The sequence below is a fragment of the Stylophora pistillata genome, chromosome 1, assembly GCF_964205215.1.
Source record: "Stylophora pistillata chromosome 1, jaStyPist1.2, whole genome shotgun sequence".
Classification (NCBI taxonomy): Eukaryota; Metazoa; Cnidaria; class Anthozoa; order Scleractinia; family Pocilloporidae; genus Stylophora; species Stylophora pistillata.
Window position 1 is genome coordinate 57,226,613 of NC_142519.1, and position 10,000 is coordinate 57,236,612.

The following is a 10,000-nucleotide window of genomic DNA, read 5'->3' on the forward strand; positions in this document are numbered from 1 at the left end:
TTGTTGGGGACAAAATTTAGAATAGATGTTAAATAGACTAACCCTTAACATACCACGGTTATGTTAATTTTTTGCAGAAAACTTAGTGATGTTAACAAAACCAGTTGTAGATTAATTTTTTTTTTTGGTAAAGCCCCATATGACCCACATATATTCATAACCAGGGGAAAATTGTCTATCAGTTCGTTTAACCTATTATGGGATATATATCATATGATGAGGTCATGACATGCATAATTAGTACACCTGTTGGAAATTTCAAGAAGGACTGACTGAAAGATTCCTGTAACAAGTATATTCTAGAACTATAGCTTTTTCTCAAAAAATCGTGACTTTCAAACATTGTAAATATCATTTTAACAGTTAATATCACTTTGCTCACAAATTTGAGCCATTAAAGTTATTGTAAGTGCATGAATTATCTTTTGAGTAACAAAATCTTGAAGTATTATCTTAAAGAAAGTCTTAGAGTTAATCACTATCATTGTCTCTTATATCCTTTTGCTTTAGTTATTTTACTTCCACCATCATGTTGATCTGTTAGTGTTCAATTTTGAAGAACTCTTCCCCTTCCTCTGGTGCAAGGCCTCCTCATTCCTTTTTTCAGATGTCTGGGGCCTTCACGGTCTTCGTCATGGAAATATTGGTCTTTCCAAGTGTGGTATCTAAGAAAACAGGGCTCCAGGCACATGCGTACTCCACACGCTGCACGGCTTTGAAAGGTATCTACACGCTGCAGGTGAATCTTACAAGTAGAACTTTTATCATTGCTCACCAGGTGGTGAGAGTGTTCCTGGTGAAATCTAATTTCAGGAGTGGGTGGTAGTTGCATCTGAGTGTCCCACCTGAAGGACTTTCCTTTTAATCAAGTCACTTATCAATGACTTTCTGAAGGCTAAAGCGGTTCTGGAGATATGATTTGGGGATTTTCTTTCCAAAATGTGTGGATTTGAAACACACACTTCTATAAGATAGAAAAAATTATTTTTATAACACACAGCACCTCTCTAGCGTTGCATACAAGCTGACCCTCTGATCAGAGACATCAACACCACCCATGTAAGCATTGTACAGGCTAACCATTCCAGGACAGGCGAAGTTTTGCTTCACCCAATTGCCATTTACCTTCACTGATCTTTCCACAGAATGGCCGGATTCAATTGCACCATGATTAGGGAACAATGGAATAAATCTGTTATCCTTCAAAGAAATTAAATAGGACAGTCGATTTATGGATTTGTCCTTGTTTTATAAATACATGAAATACGGCATACGTGTCCTCAATGCAAAACTTTGCTAAATAGAGATTACAAAACAGTGCTTGGCTTTTTTTCCCCTTTCCCCTGAAAAGATACTGGAAAATATCATGTCTGAAAGGAATGATTGTTGGAGAAAAACTCTTGAGGCAAGGTTTTCCAAAATTGAAGGATGCAAGGCAATCCACACTTGAACTAATTAACTCCTGGGCAGGCTTTGGGTTTAAATATGTTCTAAAAGGAACAAATCATTAAAGACAATTTGTTTTGTTAGACAGAGATACCTGCACAGTTTAAAAATGTACTTGAATTTGTGCACAAAAATGCCAAAGATTAACCATAAAACAGGGAAATGAAATCACTAAATACTGACTATGACAATAAAAAAACAATCAGATTATTTCAAAAATTAGAATTTACAAAATATTTGCTTTCTCGGGTCTTAAAACTGCAACATATTGGAACTTGTGGCTAAATTGTCTGATCAAAACGAAGAATCTCAGAAGTGCCACTCTTAAGTTTCATACTAAGGTCCCTGCCTCCTCCACAGGCTTTTTCAAGAAAAAGCTGTTTTGTCCCCAGTCGCTCGCGATCGAAAATTTTTTGGGGGGGCGAAGGGAGCGATGGGAAGGGAAGAGAGAGGAAAGGGGAAAGCCTGCGAAATCCTGTGTTGAATATATGCGAAATCTGTCGAAAATTTGTAAATCAGTTAAGACAGCGAGAATGGCAGATTTTTCTGAAGACGAAGCACGCCTTCCATCAATTGAAGATTTTTTTGATGAACGGGCAAGGGTCAGTTACATACACAACACGTTCATAATGTCAGCAAATGTATTTACTATCAGCGAAGAAAGTAAATTCCTACAAAGGAGCGAAAAAATAAGTTACAATACAGAAAAAACTACTTTAAGGCGACTGCAAAATGAAATAAAAAAAAATAAACGATGAAAACAAAACTGCTTACCAAATGCTGAGAAAGATAGGGTTGTTGGTCAGGGCCACCGAAGAAGAAACCTACTTCGAGGAATGATGTGACACTAATAGCTCGGTACAAAAAACTGGCAATAAATAAGGGCGAGGTAATAAAACTATAACGAAATTTACATACAGCAAATAACAAAGGAGCGTAACTAACGAAATACCGGAGGGAACAGAAAAGAATACATGATAACAAGTAAGTGAGAAAATGAAAGTAAAAAGAAGAAAAATTTGCCCTAACATTTGATGATACTCTCAGTGATTTAGAAGTTTCCATGGGAGAGTTATCGATTGAAGGTAAGTTGAATTGGTCACATATTACAATACCTGGCTACAATATGTCTTACTTGGGGCCACCGCAGTCGCGCAGTGGTGTTTAATAATGCTGCCCCCGCAGTCCGCAGTCTGCAGTGGCAATATTCATAATAAACAAGTCTCTTGCTAAACCGACCTCATCAACCCCATGAACTTTAATCAATAGTATTAATACAGTCATCGCTTTCATCATTTTCTCGCAAATTTGGCTCGCCTAATTTAAGTTTGGATGCATTTGTCATCCTGTTTTTGCTGTTTTTGAAGACCAAGGCCAGACAAGCACTCCTAAGTGAGGTCGTTCAATTTTGAAAGAGGTGGATGCGGCTAGCGGAACTTGTGAAACAGAATTTCGACCAGGCAAACATGACCTGACACCTTCTTCAAAAGTGGCAATATTACCAAACGCAAAGCGGTTTGAAGTTGGTAAGCGAGTACTTTCTTTAGAGACAGAGTTTGTGGCAAGTACAGGGTCTTGTATAACGGTTGCTTCATTCCTAGCAGTTGAGTCAAGTTGATTCCATGTTTTTACGTTTTACTTGTAAACACTGACAGACAAATGCAAATGCCCAGATCATTAGACTTTGCTCATAACACTCAGTGTATGTACTAACTATTATTAACATGTTCCAAAGTTCCCCTTTATTGTTCATTGCTGCATCCTCAAGACTCTCTTTGAAAAAAAAAATAGTGTTTTCCCTCTACCTCCCCTGGTGTACTTTTCAGATTTCAATTGGCTTTTAGGTTATCTAGTTGTTTTGCATATTTTACATTTTTTAGGCATGCACTTACACTTCATGGCCAGCTCATGCAAGGCTTCATTAGATATATTAAATTTTCCCTTAAAGAAACCCACATACTGATATCATCAATATAATTGTAGGTCAGTTCTTGAGGTTGAGTTTCGAGAAGTTTAATTTATTAGATTCGCCGACAGGTAGGGACACCGCAACAGCTTCGCACCAATTACTGCGGGCCCAGTAAACCCCCCCATCCCACTCCAGGGGAGGACATCCACCACACAGGAATCTCGTGCTCGTGCGTGGGAAACTAACGTCTCCTACCCCCAACCATGCAGGAGACGGGACCTCCATTTATTCGTCCTATCCGAGAAGACTAGAATATCTAACCATTTCTGGAAGTTATAGAAAGGTAGCAAATTCTTCTGAATTATTTTAAGACCTTGAGTGTTGGTCCGGTCGGGGCTCGAACCCTCCACCTCCCGCACAACAGTCCAGCGCACTATCCATTGGGCTAACTGGACGGCGGTTAATTGGGCTAACTGTTGTTGTAATTCTCCTACCAATAAGAGTTTTTCATACTGTGGAGTGCCATTATTAAATACTTCACCCTGTTTGGCAATAAAATCACACAGGCCTAAAAAATGACAGTGCTGAGTGCCAGTCTTTAAATCCTTGCCTTATCCTTATCTGGTGTTGTTTGGGGTCTCTTTGGTGTGAGTTTTTTACTGTTGATTCGACCTCTTTACCCCCCTCTTTTTTGTTATTATTTTTTTTTTTTGCATTCTTGCTGCTTTTTTTCACTCGTCTGCTGCATTTTTCTTTCTACCTTTTTTTCTGTTCTCCGAACCCTTGATGACATCTTCAAGTTTCTGGTCAATGTTTAGTCTGTTTGCCTGCTCTGTGGCTAAATCTAGGTCAGGTTTCCTTTTATGCCCATGGAGCGGCTTGTTTTCCTCAATCAATGTATTTTTTGGAAGCTCATGAAAGAAAATTTCCAAAGAATAGTTTTTTTTGCCTTCCACGAATTAATAAGCTACCTTATACTCTCCCCCCATTTCGTGACGCTTTCTTGAACACTGAATGGAGAAGAATTTTTATCCCGAAGACATTGATAATTCTGTAAATAATAACTCCACGAATTGTAGACTCCCTCGAGATATCTGCAATTACAGAACTGGCACTTTCGTCGTTCGACATATGAGATAGCGGTAGTACAAAATATGGATTACACAAAAATGAAGAAAATGTTCCATATACTGACCCCGAACTGCCTGACATATCACAAATATATGTTGAGGTAGAGCAAAATCAGCAGTAAAACATTCCGTACATGAAGTTATCACTGGTACATCAATAAAAGCAGCCTTATTACACTATTCACAGATCATTTCCTAGTTTTAAATCACAATTTTATTTCTTTTTCCTCTTCCTAGCTGGTTCTGTTGTAACAGTCAGCTCATTGAAAGCACTGGCACTGTATGTTGTGCCTCTTTTAGTCTCCTTTGCTCCTCATCTCTTTGTCTTGCTTGTCTGCGAACAACTCTGTATTTTTTATGTTGATCCTGGATCCTTTCTTGAGCGTTTTTAGTTCGGTCAGAGTCTCTCTGGTGCTTTCTTTTCTGGTGTGGCCCCAACAGCTAGCCGAGTCCCATCCAGCCAGTCCTTGTCCACTCCTGGACAACATTGGTATGAGCTTGAATCAAGGCATCCTCGTGACTATGCCAAAGTATCTTTGGTTAAGGAAAATGGCATTTTCAATGTTTCACAAAACTTGGTAATATCTTCTCTGTCAATCTCCATTTCACTGGCAGCATAAAACACTCGGCAATTCACATCTTTTTCTTGCACAGTTCCAGGGCATTGTCTGAGGAATTATGATCACCAGAAATTCTGATAGACCACAATCATCACAAATAGCATATATGTGATGAATACTACCTGAATTACGAAAGAAAAAATGATCTCACTGGAAGGATATGGCGGATTGGAATGAATCCCACTTGAAAATTCTAAGAGACTATTCTTCAGGTATTTAACCTTTTGGATTTTTTGCTTTTATCAGAATAGCTTTCTGCACATTCAACAGCAATTTTTCTTAACGACGTCGAAGTAGGGGGCGGGGCAATTGATTTGAGCAGCAGCATTGTGTGGTTGCCTTTGGCTGCCATCACATCATCTCCCAAGTCAAGAAGGGCAAAACTCATTGAAATAAAACTGGAATTGCGGGTCATTCTTACCCCATCCCCATCATGATCATTTGCCAAGTAATCTCTTAGCCTTTCTTTGAGATCACTGAATAACACCTGTGCCCCTTCTGCTGTACCAGGAGTGCGTGTGATATGGCAGATGTCATTCAGTTGATCTCGCCTCTGCTTGACAAGGTGAGACCTTGGCAAGCCATTTATGGTCATTGTTAACTCATGGAAGAAGGAGTCCCCAACACAAAATTTGTCAAGAAAAAAAAGAACTTTCTCAACGTTTGACTTTTCCTCCAAAGAAAGAGCTTCAAACCTACTACTTTGTCTTTCCCCATGGCTAGATGATGCTTCTGAGGTTTTTGTGTCTACACTAACTGTATGTAATTCACCTGACTTTGTTTCCCTAACAGTGAGGCTTTCTAATTGAAGTCCAAATGATGTGGCAAACCAGAGGGTTTACTGTGCCCTTGACAAAAAAGCTTTTACCGTTCTTGACTTCTTTGCTACTTTGGAACTGTCTTTCCCTCTGTAGGTAAGGTTTTCAAGTGAACTTAGATAACTTGAGAGATCTTCATTGATTGTTTGTAAATTCTTAATTGCACCATCTTTTTCTTGGGTTGCCACCTGCATCTCTTGATGAAGTTTTTTTAGTTCTGACTCCAAATCAGTGTAATTTTCTTTCCACTCCAGGAGTTCATTTTTGAAAAGCTCATTCTGCTCTCTTAATTCCACTAAGTCAACTGTCTGTCCTTCATAGATGTGAAACCGCTTAGACTTTTTGCTCAGCTCCAGACTTTGCCTTCCACCCTTTGCCTTCTTATACTCACTGCAAACTGCCCCAGCTAATCTCTGAAGATGTTTATGAACTTCTGTTCTTGTGATGGGGTCCTCACTGATAGCAAAGAAATTTCCAGGGATGGACAATTCCAACAAATCAGTGTATGTGTGTTGTCGTCTCATACCTGTCCTCTCTTCACCTGTCCCAGATGTAGATGGGCTCTGTTCCTCTGAAGTAGGGCATGAATGTTATATTGCTCTGTTGCCTTACTAAGAAATTCATGCCAGCCCTTTAGTAGTGGGTAGGGAATTTCCACAGCAAAGAGGACATTTCTAGTCACAACTTTGGCAGCATATGCTAATGAGGGACTGGGATTTGCAATTGATAATTTCCATTTCAAAAATGACTCAAACGAGGCAATATCAGACATTGTACTTCAAACATGTAAAATATAGTCAATGGATTGAAATCTCTTTAATTTATATGCAACATTTCCTGGATGTAGTAGAAATTCCCCCAATATTTCTGACTATTTCACGTAGGTCAAGAGGTTTGTCACAGGCTAAATTTATTTACTAGTGACCTCACTGTGTTCAGTCAGCAGCTTTTGCCTTAAGGATAGCTTTGTAACCACTGTATTTGAAAATGGCGGCCGAGGGAAGGCAATTTTTCTCACAACAAAGTAGAAATCTGGCCATATTCGTGATAATTAGCCGAGAAATGTGCTTCCTGATGTGGGCCTTTTTCAGGCCAAAAACGACAGACTCAAAACAACGATTTTTGCTTCAAAAAGCTTGGAAATTGCAAGAGGCGTATCCACGTAAGTGATCGAGAGGTTGGGAAGCTGACGATTTCCACCGAGAGTGCTCTTTACTTTGAGCCAAAGGAACGCATTTTGGTGAAATTTAAGACAAACATATGGTTGAAAAGACCATATTACTTGATGTTAAATGACAGAACTTAGAATTGTTGTTGGCTTGCCAGAATAAAAGAACACGAGCGTATGGCTATTTTCTGAAAGTTCAGACGTTGGGAGGTGGGTAATAATTCTTTTTACTGGGTGTACAGTCGAATTTTCTTTCTTTGTGCCTTTAAGCCTTTAACGACTCGCCATTTTTAAAGTTCTTGAAATGCAATAGCGCGCATGCTTGGTGGCCATGTTGTCCTCGATTTCTGGCCATGGTCATATTTTCCGCTTGCCTTACCATCAGCTTTTCTTTGCTCCCACACATCAAAAGAAATCCCACAAGATCTTATTACTTGAATTAGTTTTTTCAAGTGAAGACCTTGTGGCTCTCCTTTTTTTCGATTTAAATCATCATCCTTATCCCAGTTGAGACATTCTGTAATGATGTTTTCCGTTAAAATGTCGGTCACTCTTAGCATCAAGTGGAGCTCATCAACCACTATGTGGTCTAGTTCTATGTTAAGCAGTGGCTTTTTGTCACAGCAATAATTATCTTTAGAATGAGAGGACATTTTGCTGATTTCCTTGAGGGATCTTGCAAGTGGTGGCATGTTGTAGGTAAAGTAGTTTTCTCCTATGTTCCATCGCTAGATTTATGAATTTTACACCAGGCATAAGCATAATTTGAGGTGGCACCTTTGAGCCCTAGCATAAGTAAAATAAATTTGTAATCACTTCCTAAAAAGAATTCAGTGTTTACTACTTTTTCATTAAATACAAGTTTCCCAGAGGCAACCAGTTGATTGAGTTCCTCAAAGATCCCTCCGAATGACTCCTTTAGTGTCTGGTACCCTTCAGAGGCATTCACAACAGCAATTGTCCTATTTCCTTTGGCAGACATAACAGAGTGTTCAGTTTGAAGAATTGAGAAAGAAAGAAGAATAAAATTGGAATTCCTTGTCATGCGTGCTCCATTGCCATTAACTTTTATTTGTATTTTGTCGTCTGTACTAAATGATGGATTTAGCTGCAGGTAATGCTAGACATGTTCCTTTAATAAATCTCCCACTGAACTTACTTTAGCTCCAATGTGTTTCCCTTGGAGTGTATCAATGTGGCACATTTTGTTTAGGTCATCTCGGCATTGTTTTACCAGATAAGATCTAGGGAGACCATCAATTGTCATTGTTAGTTCATGGTATAAGGCATCTCCCACACAGAATTTATCAAGCAAGAAAAGAATTTGTTCAATCTTTTCCTTATCTTGCTCTGGCAGTAGTTTAGGTAGCCTTACCAGCCATTGCGTTGAGGTCTGGGCCCGAGTGACTCGGCCGAGGTTAATTTATTCACGTGGCGTAGGTGTAAGAGGGGTTTTAAGGGTATAGATAATATATTCATAGGTTGTAGGTGTAGGAGGGGTTAGGGTTAGGGTTGTGGCGTGGGTGTAAGAGGGGTTTTCAGGGTTAGGGTTATCAATATTTTTTTTAAAAAAATAACGGAAAAAACAATGAAATCCAAGATGGCGCCGGAAACAATAGAAACAAAGAAATCCAAGATGGCGGAGGGATTAACCACAGACAAAATGAGTAAATTTTCAAATCAAAACATTTATTATCATCTCACACGCTTGTGTACAGTCTTTTGCGGAAAAAAATTAAGAGTTTAATTGACTGGCAATTAAATTTTCTGAAAATGGTTCAGGTATATAAGGTTTCTTAATGTCTTGATTAGTCTCTTTAGGTGGTAGAAACACTTCATCCTCATCGCTGCTTTGTTCATCATCTAACTTTTTGAGGTAGACTGCTTTACAATGTTCTGTGTAAGCGAGAAAAGCTTTCATGACTTCTGTTTGCAGTTTAAGTGATTGCTCTTCATCGTCTTCCACTTGTGTAGGATCAGTGTCGTGAATTTACTTTTTGGTATATCTCAGCATTCGGCAGTAATCATCATAGTCTGCATTTCTCTCTACAATGTCTAACAAATATCCTAAAGCCACGGCACACCATTTAGGATTTTCGTCTAAATGTTCAAACATGTTTGCTGTCTGTGTGTTAAATGATGAAAAGTTGTGAAAGTAAAAGTAAAAGTCGTTTAATAAGAGTTTGTGGAAGACAGCTGTCAATCATCATCATCAGAAGAATCTCTAGGTGATGGTTTATCTTCACAATGACGTACGAATTTCGCAAAGGCCTCCATGACACCATTGTAGACTTTGTTAAATTGTTTCTGATCACGAGTGGCTCCTGGCATATCATCTCGCATGGAAAAACAGATGTGAGTTTTGATTTTATCCACATCATACCATCTGATGCGTTGGTCTACAGAGGACAGGACTTCGTCAAGTATCACACAGGCCTTGGAAGGTTGATCTTGCAAGTCTTTAGTCACTCCCAGAGGTTTGTAGGATTCTTTAAGCACTTGAAGGTAATTGGTAAACGCGTCAAACACTTGAGTTTGAGCCTGTTTAATTTCTGGTGTAGGAGCTTCTCGTATGGGAGCCAAGTCTTTCATGGTGTTTAAATTAAACTCTAAATCCCCTACAGTGGCATCGAACCTTAAATCGTAAAGCATACAAACGATTTCGCTGGCAGCAGACCAAGGACGGGTACGAATGGAGGAAGGCATCGTTCTGGTTTGTCTACAGGTTTAAAATGATGAAAAGGTGTAAGAAGACTAAATGTTTAAAGAAGAAGTTATACTTCTTCTCGGACTTGGAAGGAAAGAGGACGACTCGTGGTTTGACTCTCTCTGATATATACACATCTAACCAATCTTATTTCATGAATCACACATTTTCTTTTGTTATTCAACATCCTTTATTTAAAGGC

The 10,000-nt window shown here is 39.0% G+C and overlaps 2 pseudogenes; both read right to left on the reverse strand.

The window, feature by feature from the left end:
* Window positions 1-5,005: 5,005 nt before the first annotated feature.
* Window positions 5,006-7,471, reverse strand: LOC148743267 (uncharacterized; annotated as a pseudogene).
* On the reverse strand, window positions 7,382-9,012 carry LOC148743268 (uncharacterized; annotated as a pseudogene).
* Between the last annotated feature and the right edge of the window lie 988 nt (window positions 9,013-10,000).